Source organism: Rhinoderma darwinii, chromosome 3 (assembly GCF_050947455.1).
Source record: "Rhinoderma darwinii isolate aRhiDar2 chromosome 3, aRhiDar2.hap1, whole genome shotgun sequence".
Lineage (NCBI taxonomy): Eukaryota > Metazoa > Chordata > Amphibia > Anura > Rhinodermatidae > Rhinoderma > Rhinoderma darwinii.
The window spans coordinates 406,443,178-406,463,554 of NC_134689.1; positions in this window are offsets into that span (position 1 = coordinate 406,443,178).

The window sequence follows — 20,377 nt, forward strand, 5'->3', positions numbered from 1 at the left end:
CCCAAAATAAAAACCTCATAGGGTTTTTCCTCCAAAACGTCAATGAAGACAGACCTGCCAGCGAGGCCGACGGGGACTTCCAGGAGGCCGGCATGACGTGCCACTACATACCGGTCACACCATGGAAGTCCTTCTCGGGTTGGACCAGGTGCAGCTCCCGCTAGAACGTGCAGCACGTCCTCCTTCACGGTACTCTCGGTTGGACTCGCCAACGTGGCCGAGCTCCTACAACTGCTGGTCGGCCTGGGACTCCAGAAAGAATGCACCAAAGTTCTTTCGTGGAAGTCCAGGTGCACCGGACCGACCAGCCAACGAGGCCGACGGGGACTTCCAGGAGGCCGGCATGACGTGCCACTACATACCGGTCACACCATGGAAGTCCTTCTCGGCCACGAACGGTTAGGACTTCCCGCTAGGAAGAACCGTAGGGACTTGGAACGCGGAGCAGAAATGCCCTCTCACAGGATTTCAGGTGAAGGAGATATTCGCACCCCTAAAAGTGTCACCACCTCAAATACACCGGGGTAAGGTGCCAACTTACCCGGGCTCCTGGAACTGCTGCCCGGCTGAAGCCCAAAATAAAAACCTCATAGGGTTTTTCCTCCAAAACGTCAATGAAGACAGACCTGCCAGCGAGGCCGACGGGGACTTCCAGGAGGCCGGCATGACGTGCCACTACATACCGGTCACACCATGGAAGTCCTTCTCGGGTTGGACCAGGTGCAAGCTCCCGCTAGAACGTGCAGCACGTCCTCCTTCACGGTACTCGGTTGGACTCGCCAACGTGGCCGAGCTCCTGCAACTGCTGGTCGGCCTGGGACTCCAGAAAGAACGCACCAAAGTTATTTCGTGGAAGTCAAGGTGCAGCGGACCGACCAGCCAACGAGGCCGACGGGGACTTCCAGGAGGCCGGCATGACGTGCCACTACATACCGGTCACACCATGGAAGTCCTTCTCGGCCACGAACGGTTAGGACTTCCCGCTAGGAAGAACCGTTAGGACTTGGAACGCGGAGCAGAAATGCCCTCTCACAGGATTTCAGGTGAAGGAGATATTCACACCCCTAAAAGTGTCACCACCTCAAATACACCGGGGTAAGGTGCCAAAGTACCCGGGCTCCTGGAACTGCAGCCCGGCTGAACACCAAAATAAAAACCTCATAGGGTTTTTCCTCCAAAACGTCAATGAAGACCGACCTGTGAGCGAGGCCGACGGGGACTTCCAGGAGGCCGGCATGACGTGCCACTACATACCGGTCACACCATGGAAGTCCTTCTCGGGTTGGACCAGGTGCAGCTCCCGCTAGAACGTGCAGCACGTCCTCCTTCGCGGTACTCGGTTGGAGTCGCCAACGTGGCCGAGCTCCTGCAACTGCTGGTCGGCCTGGGACTCCAGAAAGAATGCACCAAAGTTCTTTCGTGGAAGTCAAGGTGCAGCGGACCGACCAGCGAACGAGGCCGACGGGGACTTCCAGGAGGCCGGCATGACGTGCCACTACATACCGGTCACACCATGGAAGTCCTTCTCGGCCACGAACGGTTAGGACTTCCCGCTAGGAAGAACCGTAGGGACTTGGAACGCAGAGCAGAAATGCCCTCTCACAGGATTTCAGGTGAAGGAGATATTCGCACCCCTAAAAGTGTCACCACCTCAAATACACCGGGGTAAGGTGCCAACTTACCCGGGCTCCTGGAACTGCTGCCCGGCTGAAGCCCAAAATAAAAACCTCATAGGGTTTTTCCTCCAAAACGTCAATGAAGACAGACCTGCCAGCGAGGCCGACGGGGACTTCCAGGAGGCCAGCATGACGTGCCACTACATACCGGTCACACCATGGAAGTCCTTCTCGGGTTGGACCAGGTGCAAGCTCCCGCTAGAACGTGCAGCACGTCCTCCTTCACGGTACTCGGTTGGACTCGCCAACGTGGCCGAGCTCCTGCAACTGCTGGTCGGCCTGGGACTCCAGAAAGAACGCACCAAAGTTATTTCGTGGAAGTCAAGGTGCAGCGGACCGACCAGCCAACGAGGCCGACGGGGACTTCCAGGAGGCCGGCATGACGTGCCACTACATACCGGTCACACCATGGAAGTCCTTCTCGGCCACGAACGGTTAGGACTTCCCGCTAGGAAGAACCGTTAGGACTTGGAACGCGGAGCAGAAATGCCCTCTCACAGGATTTCAGGTGAAGGAGATATTCACACCCCTAAAAGTGTCACCACCTCAAATACACCGGGGTAAGGTGCCAAAGTACCCGGGCTCCTGGAACTGCAGCCCGGCTGAACACCAAAATAAAAACCTCATAGGGTTTTTCCTCCAAAACGTCAATGAAGACCGACCTGCGAGCGAGGCCGACGGGGACTTCCAGGAGGCCGGCATGACGTGCCACTACATACCGGTCACACCATGGAAGTCCTTCTCGGGTTGGACCAGGTGCAGCTCCCGCTAGAACGTGCAGCACGTCCTCCTTCGCGGTACTCGGTTGGAGTCGCCAACGTGGCCGAGCTCCTGCAACTGCTGGTCGGCCTGGGACTCCAGAAAGAATGCACCAAAGTTCTTTCGTGGAAGTCAAGGTGTAGCGGACCGACCAGCGAACGAGGCCGACGGGGACTTCCAGGAGGCCGGCATGACGTGCCACTACATACCGGTCACACCATGGAAGTCCTTCTCGGCCACGAACGGTTAGGACTTCCCGCTAGGAAGAACCGTTAGGACTTGGAACGCGGAGCAGAAATGCCCTCTCACAGGATTTCAGGTGAAGGAGATATTTGCACCCCTAAAAGTGTCACCACCTCAAATACACCGGGGTAAGGTGCCAAAGTACCCGGGCTCCTGGAACTGCTGCCCGGCTGAGGCCCAAAATAAAAACCTCATAGGGTTTTTCCTCCAAAACGTCAATGAAGACCGACCTGCGAGCGAGGCCGACGGGGACTTCCAGGAGGCCGGCATGACGTGCCACTACATACCGGTCACACCATGGAAGTCCTTCTCGGGTTGGACCAGGTGCAAGCTCCCGCTAGAACGTGCAGCACGTCCTCCTTCACGGTACTCGGTTGGACTCGCCAACGTGGCCGAGCTCCTGCAACTGCTGGTCGGCCTGGGACTCCAGAAAGAACGCACCAAAGTTATTTCGTGGAAGTCAAGGTGCAGCGGACCGACCAGCCAACGAGGCCGACGGGGACTTCCAGGAGGCCGGCATGACGTGCCACTACATACCGGTCACACCATGGAAGTCCTTCTCGGCCACGAACGGTTAGGACTTCCCGCTAGGAAGAACCGTTAGGACTTGGAACGCGGAGCAGAAATGCCCTCTCACAGGATTTCAGGTGAAGGAGATATTCACACCCCTAAAAGTGTCACCACCTCAAATACACCGGGGTAAGGTGCCAATGTACCCGGGCTCCTGGAACTGCAGCCCGGCTGAACACCAAAATAAAAACCTCATAGGGTTTTTCCTCCAAAACGTCAATGAAGACCGACCTGCGAGCGAGGCCGACGGGGACTTCCAGGAGGCCGGCATGACGTGCCACTACATACCGGTCACACCATGGAAGTCCTTCTCGGGTTGGACCAGGTGCAGCTCCCGCTAGAACGTGCAGCACGTCCTCCTTCGCGGTACTCGGTTGGAGTCGCCAACGTGGCCGAGCTCCTGCAACTGCTGGTCGGCCTGGGACTCCAGAAAGAATGCACCAAAGTTCTTTCGTGGAAGTCAAGGTGCAGCGGACCGACCAGCGAACGAGGCCGACGGGGACTTCCAGGAGGCCGGCATGACGTGCCACTACATACCGGTCACACCATGGAAGTCCTTCTCGGCCACGAACGGTTAGGACTTCCCGCTAGGAAGAACCGTTAGGACTTGGAACGCGGAGCAGAAATGCCCTCTCACAGGATTTCAGGTGAAGGAGATATTTGCACCCCTAAAAGTGTCACCACCTCAAATACACCGGGGTAAGGTGCCAAAGTACCCGGGCTCCTGGAACTGCTGCCCGGCTGAGGCCCAAAATAAAAACCTCATAGGGTTTTTCCTCCAAAACGTCAATGAAGACCGACCTGCGAGCGAGGCCGACAGGGACTTCCAGGAGGCCGGCATGACGTGCCACTACATACCGGTCACACCATGGAAGTCCTTCTCGGGTTGGACCAGGTGCAGCTCCCGCTAGAACGTGCAGCACGTCCTCCTTCGCGGTACTCGGTTGGAGTCGCCAACGTGGCCGAGCTCCTGCAACTGCTGGTCGGCCTGGGACTCCAGAAAGAATGCACCAAAGTTCTTTCGTGGAAGTCAAGGTGCAGCGGACCGACCAGCGAACGAGGCCGACGGGGACTTCCAGGAGGCCGGCATGACGTGCCACTACATACCGGTCACACCATGGAAGTCCTTCTCGGCCACGAACGGTTAGGACTTCCCGCTAGGAAGAACCGTTAGGACTTGGAACGCGGAGCAGAAATGCCCTCTCACAGGATTTCAGGTGAAGGAGATATTTGCACCCCTAAAAGTGTCACCACCTCAAATACACCGGGGTAAGGTGCCAAAGTACCCGGGCTCCTGGAACTGCTGCCCGGCTGAGGCCCAAAATAAAAACCTCATAGGGTTTTTTCTCCAAAACGTCAATGAAGACAGACCTGCGAGCGAGGCCGACTGGGACTTCCAGGAGGCCGGCAGGAGGTGTCACTACCTACCGGTCACACCATGGAAGTCCTTCCCGGCTTGGAACGGGAGCAGCTCCCGTTTGTACTTCCTATTTCACGGCTTTCGGTAGGAGTTGCCGAGGTGGCCGAGCTCCTGCAACTGCAGGTCGGCTTGGGACTTCAGAAAATACCATAAAAAAAAAAAGTTTTTTTTATTATGAAGGTAAAACACACAGCGGGACCGAGACGCGAGCCAGGCCGACGGGGACTTCCAGGAGGTCGGCATGAGGTGGCCGCGCCTACCGCTCTTGCCCTGGAAGTCCGCCGAGGACCGCAGGGCGCTACGGAGCTCGTACACTGCTGCCCCCGGGCTGGCACGGCTTCCCCATGGCTCCTCTATCCCCCCACGGGTGCAATAGGCAGGCACACGCCGCTCGTACACCGAGGTGGCTCCCGGCCGCTTTCGGTAGGAGTCACCGAGGTGGCCTTGCTCGTGCAAATGCAGGTGGGCTTGGGGCTTCCGAAAATACCATAAAAAAAAAAAGATTTTTTTATTAAGAAGGTAAAAAAAAAAACAGCGGGACCGACCCGCGAGCTAGGCCGACGGGGACTTCCAGGAGGTCGGCATGAGGTGGAGGCTCCTACCGCTCTTGCCCTGGAAGTCCGCAGAGGACCGCGGGCGCTGTGGAGCTCCCACAAGGAAGCTGCCGGCATGCAGCAGCTCCCACGGGGCCCCTCTATCCCCCCACGGGTGCAATAGGCAGGCACACGCCGCTCATACTCGGAGATGGCTCCCGGCCGCTTTCGGTAGGAGTCACCGAGGTGGCCGGGCTCGTGCAACTCCAGGTGGGCTTGGGACTTCAGAAAATGGCATAAAAAAAAAAAAAATTTTTTATTAAGAAGGTAAAATAAAAACAGCGGGACCAACCCGCGAGCGAGGCCGACGGGGACATCCAGGGCAGCGGCGTGAGAGGGCGGCTTGGTGCCGCTATCTCCCTGGAAGCCGCATTCGGCCTAAGCAGGGAACGCCTCCCGCCCTCCTCTCGTCCTGGAAGTGTTGGACTAGGGGGGCGGAGCAAGTTCTCCCTCTCACAGTATTTCAGGCGTAGGAGATATTCACACCCCTAAAAGTGTCACCTCGCCAATTACACCGGTGGGAGGTGCCAAAATGCCCGGCCTCCTGGAACGGCTGCTTGGCTGAAGGCCAAAATAAAAACCTCATAGGGTTTTTTCTCCAAAACGTGAATGAAGACAGACACGCGAGCGAGGCCGAGGGGGAGTTCCAGGAGGTCGGCATGAGGTGGCCGCACCTACCGCTTGAGCCCTGGAAGTCCGTCGCGGACCGGAAGTGCATGTCGGGCGGGTGAACTACGGGACTCGCCGCGGGCGCTGTGGAGCTCCCACAAGGAAGCTGCCGGCATGTACAAGCTCCCACGGGGCCCCTCTATCCCCCCACGGGTGCAAAAGGCCGGCACACGCCGCTCATACGCGGAGCTGGCTCCCGGCCGCTGACATGCATCATTCGCGGACCGGAAGTGCTTGTCAGCCGGGTGGACACGACGGGACTCGCCGCGGGCGCTGTGGAGCTCGTACAGGGCTGCCCCCGGGCTGGCACAGCTTCCCCATGGCTCCTCTATCCCCCCACGGCTTCAATAGGCAGGCACACGCCGCTCGTACACCGAGCTGGCTCCCGGCCGCTTTCGGTAGGAGTCACCGAGGTGGCCTTGCTCGTGCAAATGCAGGGGGGCTTGGGGCTTCGGAAAATACCATAAAAAAAAAAGTTTTTTTATTAAGAAGGTAAAAAAAAAAACAGCGGGACCGACCCGCGAGCTAGGCCGACGGGGACTTCCAGGAGGTCGGCATGAGGTGGAGGCACCTACCGCTCTTGCCCTGGAAGTCCGCAGAGGACCGCGGGCGCTGTGGAGCTCCCACAAGGAAGCTGCCGGCATCCAGCAGCTCCCACGGGGCCCCTCTATCCCCCCACGGGTGCAGAAGGCAGGCACACCGCCGCTGATACGCAGAGCTGGCTCCCGGCCGCTGTCATGCTTCACTCGCGGACCGGAAGTGCTTGTCAGCCGGGTGGACACGACGGGACTCGCCGCGGGCGCTGTGGAGCTCGTACAGGGCTGCCCCCGGGCTGGCACAGCTTCCCCATGGCTCCTCTATCCCCCCACGGGTGCAATAGGCAGGCACACGCCGCACACGCCGCTCGTACACGGAGATGGCTCCCGGCCGCTTTCGGTAAAGTCACCGAGGTGGCCTTGCTCGTGCAAATGCAGGGGGGCTTGGGGCTTCGGAAAATACCATTAAAAAAAAAAGTTTTTTTATTAAGAAGGTAAAAAAAAAAAACAGCGGGACCGACCCGCGAGCTAGGCCGACGGGGACTTCCAGGAGGTCGGCATGAGGTGGAGGCTCCTACCGCTCTTGCCCTGGAAGTCCGCAGAGGACCGCGGGCGCTGTGGAGCTCCCACAAGGAAGCTGCCGGCATCCAGCAGCTCCCACGGGGCCCCTCTATCCCCCCACAGGTGCAGAAGGCAGGCACACCGCCGCTGATACGCGGAGCTGGCTCCCGGCCGCTGTCATGCTTCACTCGCGGACCGGAAGTGCTTGTCAGCCGGGTGGACACGACGGGACTCGCCGCGGGCGCTGTGGAGCTCGTACAGGGCTGCCCCCGGGCTGGCACAGCTTCCCCATGGCTCCTCTATCCCCCCACGGGTGCAATAGGCAGGCACACGCCGCACACGCCGCTCGTACACGGAGATGGCTCCCGGCCGCTTTCGGTAGGAGTCACCGAGGTGGCCTTGCTCGTGCAAATGCAGGGGGGCTTGGGGCTTCGGAAAATACCATAAAAAAAAAAAGTTTTTTTATTAAGAAGGTAAAAAAAAAAACAGCGGGACCGACCCGCGAGCTAGGCCGACGGGGACTTCCAGGAGGTCGGCATGAGGTGGAGGCTCCTACCGCTCTTGCCCTGGAAGTCCGCAGAGGACCGCGGGCGCTGTGGAGCTCCCACAAGGAAGCTGCCGGCATCCAGCAGCTCCCACGGGGCCCCTCTGTCCCCCCACAGGTGCAGAAGGCAGGCACACCGCCGCTGATACGCGGAGCTGGCTCCCGGCCGCTGTCATGCTTCACTCGCGGACCGGAAGTGCTTGTCAGCCGGGTGGACACGACGGGACTCGCCGCGGGCGCTGTGGAGCTCGTACAGGGCTGCCCCCGGGCTGGCACAGCTTCCCCATGGCTCCTCTATCCCCCCACGGGTGCAATAGGCAGGCACACGCCGCACACGCCGCTCGTACACGGAGATGGCTCCCGGCCGCTTTCGGTAGGAGTCACCGAGGTGGCCTTGCTCGTGCAAATGCAGGGGGGCTTGGGGCTTCGGAAAATACCATAAAAAAAAAAAGTTTTTTTATTAAGAAGGTAAAAAAAAAAACAGCGGGACCGACCCGCGAGCTAGGCCGACGGGGACTTCCAGGAGGTCGGCATGAGGTGGAGGCTCCTACCGCTCTTGCCCTGGAAGTCCGCAGAGGACCGCGGGCGCTGTGGAGCTCCCACAAGGAAGCTGCCGGCATCCAGCAGCTCCCACGGGGCCCCTCTATCCCCCCACGGGTGCAGAAGGCAGGCACACCGCCGCTGATACGCGGAGCTGGCTCCCGGCCGCTGTCATGCTTCACTCGCGGACCGGAAGTGCTTGTCAGCCGGGTGGACACGACGGGACTCGCCGCGGGCGCTGTGGAGCTCGTACAGGGCTGCCCCCGGGCTGGCACAGCTTCCCCATGGCTCCTCTATCCCCCCACGGGTGCAATAGGCAGGCACACGCCGCACACGCCGCTCGTACACGGAGATGGCTCCCGGCCGCTTTCGGTAGGAGTCACCGAGGTGGCCTTGCTCGTGCAAATGCAGGGGGGCTTGGGGCTTCGGAAAATACCATAAAAAAAAAAAGTTTTTTTATTAAGAAGGTAAAAAAAAAAACAGCGGGACCGACCCGCGAGCTAGGCCGACGGGGACTTCCAGGAGGTCGGCATGAGGTGGAGGCTCCTACCGCTCTTGCCCTGGAAGTCCGCAGAGGACCGCGGGCGCTGTGGAGCTCCCACAAGGAAGCTGCCGGCATCCAGCAGCTCCCACGGGGCCCCTCTGTCCCCCCACAGGTGCAGAAGGCAGGCACACCGCCGCTGATACGCGGAGCTGGCTCCCGGCCGCTGTCATGCTTCACTCGCGGACCGGAAGTGCTTGTCAGCCGGGTGGACACGACGGGACTCGCCGCGGGCGCTGTGGAGCTCGTACAGGGCTGCCCCCGGGCTGGCACAGCTTCCCCATGGCTCCTCTATCCCCCCACGGGTGCAATAGGCAGGCACACGCCGCACACGCCGCTCGTACACGGAGATGGCTCCCGGCCGCTTTCGGTAGGAGTCACCGAGGTGGCCTTGCTCGTGCAAATGCAGGGGGGCTTGGGGCTTCGGAAAATACCATAAAAAAAAAAAGTTTTTTTATTAAGAAGGTAAAAAAAAAAACAGCGGGACCGACCCGCGAGCTAGGCCGACGGGGACTTCCAGGAGGTCGGCATGAGGTGGAGGCTCCTACCGCTCTTGCCCTGGAAGTCCGCAGAGGACCGCGGGCGCTGTGGAGCTCCCACAAGGAAGCTGCCGGCATCCAGCAGCTCCCACGGGGCCCCTCTATCCCCCCACGGGTGCAGAAGGCAGGCACACCGCCGCTGATACGCGGAGCTGGCTCCCGGCCGCTGTCATGCTTCACTCGCGGACCGGAAGTGCTTGTCAGCCGGGTGGACACGACGGGACTCGCCGCGGGCGCTGTGGAGCTCCCACAAGGAAGCTGCCGGCATGTACAAGCTCCCAAGGGGCCCCTCTATCCCCCCACAGGTGCAATAGGCAGGCACACACCGCTCATACGCGGAGCTGGCTCCCCGAAGCTGACATGCATCATTGGCGGGGCGGAAGTGCTTGTCAGCCGGGTGGACACAACGGGACTCGCCACGGGCGAACCACAGCTCCCACAAGCTAGCTGCCGGTATGCACAAGCTCCTACGGGGCCCCTCTATCCCCCCACAGGTGCAATAGGCAGGCACACACCGCTCATACGCGGAGCTGGCTCCCCGAAGCTGACATGCATCATTGGCGGGGCGGAAGTGCTTGTCAGCCGGGTGGACACAACGGGACTCGCCACGGGCGAACCACAGCTCCCACAAGCAAGCTGCCGGTATGCACAAGCTCCTACGGGGCCCCTCTATCCCCCCACAGGTGCAATAGGCAGGCACACACCGCTCATACGCGGAGCTGGCTCCCCGAAGCTGACATGCATCATTGGCGGGGCGGAAGTGCTTGTCAGCCGGGTGGACACAACGGGACTCGCCACGGGCGAACCACAGCTCCCACAAGCAAGCTGCCGGTATGCACAAGCTCCTACGGGGCCCCTCTATCCCCCCACAGGTGCAATAGGCAGGCACACACCGCTCATACGCGGAGCTGGCTCCCCGAAGCTGACATGCATCATTGGCGGGGCGGAAGTGCTTGTCAGCCGGGTGGACACAACGGGACTCGCCGCGGGCGCTGCGGAGCTCGTACACAGCTGCCCCCGGGCTGGCACAGCTTCCCCATGGCTCCTCTATCCCTCCACGGCTGCAATAGGCAGGCACACACCGCTCATACACGGAGCTGGCTCCCGGCCGCTTTCGGAAGGAGACGCCGACGTGGCCTTGCTCGTGCAACTCCAGGTGGGCTTGAGGCTTCCGAAAATGCCAAAAAAAAAAAAAGATTTTTTTATTAAGAAGGTAGAAAAATCAGCGGGACCGACCCGCGAGCGAGGCCGACGGGGACTTCCAGGAGGTCGGCATGAGGTGGCCGCGTCTACCGCTCGAAACCTGGAAGTCTGCAACGGGCGCTGCGGAGCTCGTACACGGCTGCCCCCGGTCTTGCACAGCTTCCCCATGGCTCCTCTATCCCCCCCATGGGTGCAATATAAAAAATTTAAAAAAAAACAATTTTAGTCATTATTAACCTAGTTCGGTCCCCACCGTTACAGTCGGATGTCAGCTGTAAGATACAGCTGAGATCCGGTGATGATGGCACCGACTCAGCTTCTGAGCCGGTGCCAAACATTGTACGGCATTTTGCGGGAAGTCAATGCTTTCCAGGACGTACATATACGTCCAATGGCGGGAAGGGGTTAATAATGACTAAAATTGTTTTTTTTTTAATTTTTTATATTGCACCCATGGGGGGGATAGAGGAGCCATGGGGAAGCTGTGCAAGACCGGGGGCAGCCGTGTACGAGCTCCGCAGCGCCCGTTGCAGACTTCCAGGTTTCGAGCGGTAGACGCGGCCACCTCATGCCGACCTCCTGGAAGTCCCCGTCGGCCTCGTTCGCGGGTCGGTCCCGCTGATTTTTCTACCTTCTTAATAAAAAAATCTTTTTTTTTTAATGGTATTTTCGGAAGCCCCAAGCCCACCTGCATTTGCACGAGCAAGGCCACCTCGGTGACTCCTACCGAAAGCGGCCGGGAGCCACCTCGGTGTACGAGCGGCGTGTGCCTGCCTATTGCACCCGTGGGGGGATAGAGGAGCCATGGGGAAGCCGTGCCAGCCCGGGGGCAGCAGTGTACGAGCTCCGTAGCGCCCTGCGGTCCTCGGCGGACTTCCAGGGCAAGAGCGGTAGGCGCGGCCACCTCATGCCGACCTCCTGGAAGTCCCCGTCGGCCTGGCTCGCGTCTCGGTCCCGCTGTGTGTTTTACCTTCATAATAAAAAAAACTTTTTTTTTTATGGTATTTTCTGAAGTCCCAAGCCGACCTGCAGTTGCAGGAGCTCGGCCACCTCGGCAACTCCTACCGAAAGCCGTGAAATAGGAAGTACAAACGGGAGCTGCTCCCGTTCCAAGCCGGGAAGGACTTCCATGGTGTGACCGGTAGGTAGTGACACCTCCTGCCGGCCTCCTGGAAGTCCCGGTCGGCCTCGCTCGCAGGTCTGTCTTCATTGACGTTTTGGAGAAAAAACCCTATGAGGTTTTTATTTTGGGCCTCAGCCGGGCAGCAGTTCCAGGAGCCCGGGTACTTTGGCACCTTACCCCGGTGTATTTGAGGTGGTGACACTTTTAGGGGTGCAAATATCTCCTTCACCTGAAATCCTGTGAGAGGGCATTTCTGCTCCGCGTTCCAAGTCCTAACGGTTCTTCCTAGCGGGAAGTCCTAACCGTTCGTGGTCGAGAAGGACTTCCATGGTGTGACCGGTATGTAGTGGCACGTCATGCCGGCCTCCTGGAAGTCCCCGTCGGCCTCGTTCGCTGGTCGGTCCGCTGCACCTTGACTTCCACGAAAGAACTTTGGTGCATTCTTTCTGGAGTCCCAGGCCGACCAGCAGTTGCAGGAGCTCGGCCACGTTGGCGACTCCAACCGAGTACCGCGAAGGAGGACGTGCTGCACGTTCTAGCGGGAGCTGCACCTGGTCCAACCCGAGAAGGACTTCCATGGTGTGACCGGTATGTAGTGGCACGTCATGCCGGCCTCCTGGAAGTCCCCGTCGGCCTCGCTCGCAGGTCGGTCTTCATTGACGTTTTGGAGGAAAAACCCTATGAGGTTTTTATTTTGGGCCTCAGCCGGGCAGCAGTTCCAGGAGCCCGGGTACTTTGGCACCTTACCCCGGTGTATTTGAGGTGGTGACACTTTTAGGGGTGCAAATATCTCCTTCACCTGAAATCCTGTGAGAGGGCATTTCTGCTCCGCGTTCCAAGTCCTAACGGTTCTTCCTAGCGGGAAGTCCTAACCGTTCGTGGCCGAGAAGGACTTCCATGGTGTGACCGGTATGTAGTGGCACGTCATGCCGGCCTCCTGGAAGTCCCCGTCGGCCTCGTTCGCTGGTCGGTCCGCTGCACCTTGACTTCCACGAAAGAACTTTGGTGCATTCTTTCTGGAGTCCCAGGCCGACCAGCAGTTGCAGGAGCTCGGCCACGTTGGCGACTCCAACCGAGTACCGCGAAGGAGGACGTGCTGCACGTTCTAGCGGGAGCTGCACCTGGTCCAACCCGAGAAGGACTTCCATGGTGTGACCGGTATGTAGTGGCACGTCATGCCGGCCTCCTGGAAGTCCCCGTCGGCCTCGCTCGCAGGTCGGTCTTCATTGACGTTTTGGAGGAAAAACCCTATGAGGTTTTTATTTTGGTGTTCAGCCGGGCTGCAGTTCCAGGAGCCCGGGTACTTTGGCACCTTACCCCGGTGTATTTGAGGTGGTGACACTTTTAGGGGTGTGAATATCTCCTTCACCTGAAATCCTGTGAGAGGGCATTTCTGCTCCGCGTTCCAAGTCCTAACGGTTCTTCCTAGCGGGAAGTCCTAACCGTTCGTGGCCGAGAAGGACTTCCATGGTGTGACCGGTATGTAGTGGCACGTCATGCCGGCCTCCTGGAAGTCCCCGTCGGCCTCGTTGGCTGGTCGGTCCGCTGCACCTTGACTTCCACGAAATAACTTTGGTGCGTTCTTTCTGGAGTCCCAGGCCGACCAGCAGTTGCAGGAGCTCGGCCACGTTGGCGAGTCCAACCGAGTACCGTGAAGGAGGACGTGCTGCACGTTCTAGCGGGAGCTTGCACCTGGTCCAACCCGAGAAGGACTTCCATGGTGTGACCGGTATGTAGTGGCACGTCATGCCGGCCTCCTGGAAGTCCCCGTCGGCCTCGCTGGCAGGTCTGTCTTCATTGACGTTTTGGAGGAAAAACCCTATGAGGTTTTTATTTTGGGCTTCAGCCGGGCAGCAGTTCCAGGAGCCCGGGTAAGTTGGCACCTTACCCCGGTGTATTTGAGGTGGTGACACTTTTAGGGGTGCGAATATCTCCTTCACCTGAAATCCTGTGAGAGGGCATTTCTGCTCCGCGTTCCAAGTCCCTACGGTTCTTCCTAGCGGGAAGTCCTAACCGTTTGTGGCCGAGAAGGACTTCCATGGTGTGACCGGTATGTAGTGGCACGTCATGCCGGCCTCCTGGAAGTCCCCGTCGGCCTCGTTGGCTGGTCGGTCCGGTGCACCTGGACTTCCACGAAAGAACTTTGGTGCATTCTTTCTGGAGTCCCAGGCCGACCAGCAGTTGTAGGAGCTCGGCCACGTTGGCGAGTCCAACCGAGAGTACCGTGAAGGAGGACGTGCTGCACGTTCTAGCGGGAGCTGCACCTGGTCCAACCCGAGAAGGACTTCCATGGTGTGACCGGTATGTAGTGGCACGTCATGCCGGCCTCCTGGAAGTCCCCGTCGGCCTCGCTGGCAGGTCTGTCTTCATTGACGTTTTGGAGGAAAAACCCTATGAGGTTTTTATTTTGGGCTTCAGCCGGGCAGCAGTTCCAGGAGCCCGGGTAAGTTGGCACCTTACCCCGGTGTATTTGAGGTGGTGACACTTTTAGGGGTGCGAATATCTCCTTCACCTGAAATCCTGTGAGAGGGCATTTCTGCTCCGCGTTCCAAGTCCCTACGGTTCTTCCTAGCGGGAAGTCCTAACCGTTTGTGGCCGAGAAGGACTTCCATGGTGTGACCGGTATGTAGTGGCACGTCATGCCGGCCTCCTGGAAGTCCCCGTCGGCCTCGTTGGCTGGTCGGTCCGGTGCACCTGGACTTCCACGAAAGAACTTTGGTGCATTCTTTCTGGAGTCCCAGGCCGACCAGCAGTTGTAGGAGCTCGGCCACGTTGGCGAGTCCAACCGAGAGTACCGTGAAGGAGGACGTGCTGCACGTTCTAGCGGGAGCTGCACCTGGTCCAACCCGAGAAGGACTTCCATGGTGTGACCGGTATGTAGTGGCACGTCATGCCGGCCTCCTGGAAGTCCCCGTCGGCCTCGCTGGCAGGTCTGTCTTCATTGACGTTTTGGAGGAAAAACCCTATGAGGTTTTTATTTTGGGCTTCAGCCGGGCAGCAGTTCCAGGAGCCCGGGTAAGTTGGCACCTTACCCCGGTGTATTTGAGGTGGTGACACTTTTAGGGGTGCGAATATCTCCTTCACCTGAAATCCTGTGAGAGGGCATTTCTGCTCCGCGTTCCAAGTCCCTACGGTTCTTCCTAGCGGGAAGTCCTAACCGTTTGTGGCCGAGAAGGACTTCCATGGTGTGACCGGTATGTAGTGGCACGTCATGCCGGCCTCCTGGAAGTCCCCGTCGGCCTCGTTGGCTGGTCGGTCCGGTGCACCTGGACTTCCACGAAAGAACTTTGGTGCATTCTTTCTGGAGTCCCAGGCCGACCAGCAGTTGTAGGAGCTCGGCCACGTTGGCGAGTCCAACCGAGAGTACCGTGAAGTAGGACGTGCTGCACGTTCTAGCGGGAGCTGCACCTGGTCCAACCCGAGAAGGACTTCCATGGTGTGACCGGTATGTAGTGGCACGTCATGCCGGCCTCCTGGAAGTCCCCGTCGGCCTCGCTGGCAGGTCTGTCTTCATTGACGTTTTGGAGGAAAAACCCTATGAGGTTTTTATTTTGGGCTTCAGCCGGGCAGCAGTTCCAGGAGCCCGGGTAAGTTGGCACCTTACCCCGGTGTATTTGAGGTGGTGACACTTTTAGGGGTGCGAATATCTCCTTCACCTGAAATCCTGTGAGAGGGCATTTCTGCTCCGCGTTCCAAGTCCCTACGGTTCTTCCTAGCGGGAAGTCCTAACCGTTTGTGGCCGAGAAGGACTTCCATGGTGTGACCGGTATGTAGTGGCACGTCATGCCGGCCTCCTGGAAGTCCCCGTCGGCCTCATTGGCTGGTCGGTCCGGTGCACCTGGACTTCCACGAAAGAACTTTGGTGCATTCTTTCTGGAGTCCCAGGCCGACCAGCAGTTGTAGGAGCTCGGCCACGTTGGCGAGTCCAACCGAGAGTACCGTGAAGGAGGACGTGCTGCACGTTCTAGCGGGAGCTGCACCTGGTCCAACCCGAGAAGGACTTCCATGGTGTGACCGGTATGTAGTGGCACGTCATGCCGGCCTCCTGGAAGTCCCCGTCGGCCTCGCTGGCAGGTCTGTCTTCATTGACGTTTTGGAGGAAAAACCCTATGAGGTTTTTATTTTGGGCTTCAGCCGGGCAGCAGTTCCAGGAGCCCGGGTAAGTTGGCACCTTACCCCGGTGTATTTGAGGTGGTGACACTTTTAGGGGTGCGAATATCTCCTTCACCTGAAATCCTGTGAGAGGGCATTTCTGCTCCGCGTTCCAAGTCCCTACGGTTCCTCCTAGCGGGAAGTCCTAACCGTTTGTGGCCGAGAAGGACTTCCATGGTGTGACCGGTATGTAGTGGCACGTCATGCCGGCCTCCTGGAAGTCCCCGTCGGCCTCGTTGGCTGGTCGGTCCGGTGCACCTGGACTTCCACGAAAGAACTTTGGTGCATTCTTTCTGGAGTCCCAGGCCGACCAGCAGTTGTAGGAGCTCGGCCACGTTGGCGAGTCCAACCGAGAGTACCGTGAAGGAGGACGTGCTGCACGTTCTAGCGGGAGCTGCACCTGGTCCAACCCGAGAAGGACTTCCATGGTGTGACCGGTATGTAGTGGCACGTCATGCCGGCCTCCTGGAAGTCCCCGTCGGCCTCGCTGGCAGGTCTGTCTTCATTGACGTTTTGGAGGAAAAACCCTATGAGGTTTTTATTTTGGGCTTCAGCCGGGCAGCAGTTCCAGGAGCCCAGGTAAGTTGGCACCTTACCCCGGTGTATTTGAGGTGGTGACACTTTTAGGGGTGCGAATATCTCCTTCACCTGAAATCCTGTGAGAGGGCATTTCTGCTCCGCGTTCCAAGTCCCTACGGTTCTTCCTAGCGGGAAGTCCTAACCGTTTGTGGCCGAGAAGGACTTCCATGGTGTGACCGGTATGTAGTGGCACGTCATGCCGGCCTCCTGGAAGTCCCCGTCGGCCTCGTTGGCTGGTCGGTCCGGTGCACCTGGACTTCCACGAAAGAACTTTGGTGCATTCTTTCTGGAGTCCCAGGCCGACCAGCAGTTGTAGGAGCTCGGCCACGTTGGCGAGTCCAACCGAGAGTACCGTGAAGGAGGACGTGCTGCACGTTCTAGCGGGAGCTGCACCTGGTCCAACCCGAGAAGGACTTCCATGGTGTGACCGGTATGTAGTGGCACGTCATGCCGGCCTCCTGGAAGTCCTCGTCGGCCTCGCTGGCAGGTCTGTCTTCATTGACGTTTTGGAGGAAAAACCCTATGAGGTTTTTATTTTGGGCTTCAGCCGGGCAGCAGTTCCAGGAGCCCGGGTAAGTTGGCACCTTACCCCGGTGTATTTGAGGTGGTGACACTTTTAGGGGTGCGAATATCTCCTTCACCTGAAATCCTGTGAGAGGGCATTTCTGCTCCGCGTTCCAAGTCCCTACGGTTCTTCCTAGCGGGAAGTCCTAACCGTTTGTGGCCGAGAAGGACTTCCATGGTGTGACCGGTATGTAGTGGCACGTCATGCCGGCCTCCTGGAAGTCCCCGTCGGCCTCGTTGGCTGGTCGGTCCGGTGCACCTGGACTTCCACGAAAGAACTTTGGTGCATTCTTTCTGGAGTCCCAGGCCGACCAGCAGTTGTAGGAGCTCGGCCACGTTGGCGAGTCCAACCGAGAGTACCGTGAAGGAGGACGTGCTGCACGTTCTAGCGGGAGCTGCACCTGGTCCAACCCGAGAAGGACTTCCATGGTGTGACCGGTATGTAGTGGCACGTCATGCCGGCCTCCTGGAAGTCCCCGTCGGCCTCGCTGGCAGGTCTGTCTTCATTGACGTTTTGGAGGAAAAACCCTATGAGGTTTTTATTTTGGGCTTCAGCCGGGCAGCAGTTCCAGGAGCCCGGGTAAGTTGGCACCTTACCCCGGTGTATTTGAGGTGGTGACACTTTTAGGGGTGCGAATATCTCCTTCACCTGAAATCCTGTGAGAGGGCATTTCTGCTCCGCGTTCCAAGTCCCTACGGTTCTTCCTAGCGGGAAGTCCTAACCGTTTGTGGCCGAGAAGGACTTCCATGGTGTGACCGGTATGTAGTGGCACGTCATGCCGGCCTCCTGGAAGTCCCCGTCGGCCTCGTTGGCTGGTCGGTCCGGTGCACCTGGACTTCCACGAAAGAACTTTGGTGCATTCTTTCTGGAGTCCCAGGCCAACCAGCAGTTGTAGGAGCTCGGCCACGTTGGCGAGTCCAACCGAGAGTACCGTGAAGGAGGACGTGCTGCACGTTCTAGCGGGAGCTGCACCTGGTCCAACCCGAGAAGGACTTCCATGGTGTGACCGGTATTTAGTGGCACGTCATACCGGCCTCCTGGAAGTCCCCGTCGGCCTCGGCCACCTGTCGTTAAGCTGTGAGAGGAGCACGTGCTCCCGCGCCGTTTGAGTCTTTGGAATTTGTCCAAGACTCCTCAGATCGATCTGGCTCCCCGCGACCCGGCGGCGGAGGGACCACTCGCTCGGCAGTGCTTTGGAGCACTGTCGGTTACGGCGAGCGCGTCTTCCTCCCACACCGTCCGGGTCTGTTTCGCCCCCGGCCACCTACGGCCGGTGTCCCAAAAAGCCAGGCGGTCCTGCTAAGGCGGGCGCCGGTACCTCTCGCTCCCGCGAGGTGCATTTGCTCAGTGCTGCTTCTATCACTCTAAAAGGCGTCCGAGAGTGCGCTGGTGTCACCGGAGCCCGAGGCGCGAGAGAAAGCTTTAAACGACGGGGAGGCAGTGACCGCCCCCGTATGTCCGCTGCTCGCAAGGGCCTCTCTAGCCGAGGTGCTCCCAGGCGCACCCGCGCATGGGGCACGGTTGTTTCTCGCAAGTAGTCCAAAGCCGTCTTCCGCCTCGCCCGAGGCTGGAAGTGTCGGCGTGGCTCCCGCATGCAAGCCACACGCGGCTCCACGGTGGCTTCCCTCCCCCCCTCTCCGGAGGGGGGCGGCCCCATCCCATGTGGAGCCGCTAAGCCGCCGGGAAAGCGGCCTCGGTTCCCCGTGGGCGACAAAGGCGTCCTCCTCGGCACTTTGCGAGCTGGGCCGCCAGAGAGCAGTTAACCCGGATTGTCGAGGTTGTCGTTGCCTTTGTCCCATATTACCTAAGCCTGGTCCTTGTTACCTTACTGGTAAGGGTTAGGGACGCTGAGCGCGCTCCATCTTCTCGGCTCTATGTTGGGCTCTCTCTAAACAGGTCCTCGACTTAAGACCGACCGGTCTTCGTAGGCATCCTTCATCTCGGCAGGTTGCGAGCTGGGCCGTCGGTGAGAGCAGTTAACCCGGATTGTCGAGGTTGCCGTTGCCTTTGTCCCATATTACCTAAGCCTGGTCCTTGATACCTTACTGGTAAGGGTTAGGGACGCTGAGCGCGCTCCATCTTCTCGGCTCTATGTTGGGCTCTCTCTAAACAGGTCCTCGACTTACGATTCTGCCCCGACCGACCGACCGGTCTTCGTAGGCGTCCTCCGTCTCGGCAGGTTGCGAGCTGGGCCGCCGGTGAGAGCAGTTAACCCGGATTGTCGAGGTTGCCGTTGCCTTTGTCCCATATTACCTAAGCCTGGTCCTTGATACCTTACTGGTAAGGGTTAGGGACGATGAGCGCGCTCCATCTTCTCGGCTCTATGTTGGGCTCTCTCTAAACAGGTCCTCGACTTACGATTCTGCCCCGACCGACCGACCGGTCTTCGTAGGCGTCCTCCATCTCGGCAGGTTGCGAGCTGGGCCGCCGGTGAGAGCAGTTAACCCGGACTGTCGAGGTTGCCGTTGCCTTTGTCCCATATTACCTAAGCCTGGTCCTTGTTACCTTACTGGTAAGGGTTAGGGACGCTGAGCGCGCTCCATCTTCTCGGCTCTATGTTGGGCTCTCTCTAAACAGGTCCTCGACTTACGATGCTGCCCCGACCGACCGACCGGTCTTCGTAGGCTTCCTCCATCTCGGCAGGTTGCGAGCTGGGCCGCGGTGAGAGTATGTAGCCCGGACTGTCCTGAAGCGTCACAGTGGCATATTGAACACCCCGGTTGACTTACATTTATGTGGTCGCGAAACCTGGTTGCGGTCTCAGTGCCAATCTGCGTCCAACAACGGGGCTCTTGGTTGCTCTCTTTCCATGTGTCCTCGACTGTCTTCCGATGCCTTGGAAGGGTCGGTCGGTTGTTTGAAGGCATCCTCCTCCTCGGCAGGTTGAGAGCTGGCCCGCGGTGAGAGTATGTAGCCCGGACTGTCCTGAAGCGTCACAGTGGCATATTGAACACCCCGGTTGACTTACATTTATGTGGTCGCGAAACCTGGTTGCGGTCTCAGTGCCAATCTGCGTCCAACAACGGGGCTCTTGGTTGCTCTCTTTCCATGTGTCCTCGACTGTCTTCCGATGCCTTGGAAGGGTCGGTCGGTTGTTTGAAGGCATCCTCCTCCTCGGCAGGTTGAGAGCTGGCCCGCGGTGAGAGTATGTAGCCCGGACTGTCCTGAAGCGTCACAGTGGCATATTGAACACCCCGGTTGACTTACATTTATGTGGTCGCGAAACCTGGTTGCGGTCTCAGTGCCAATCTGCGTCCAACAACGGGGCTCTTGGTTGCTCTCTTTCCATGTGTCCTCGACTGTCTTCCGATGCCTTGGAAGGGTCGGTCGGTTGTTTGAAGGCATCCTCCTCCTCGGCAGGTTGAGAGCTGGCCCGCGGTGAGAGTATGTAGCCCGGACTGTCCTGAAGCGTCACAGTGGCATATTGAACACCCCGGTTGACTTACATTTATGTGGTCGCGAAACCTGGTTGCGGTCTCAGTGCCAATCTGCGTCCAACAACGGGGCTCTTGGTTGCTCTCTTTCCATGTGTCCTCGACTGTCTTCCGATGCCTTGGAAGGGGG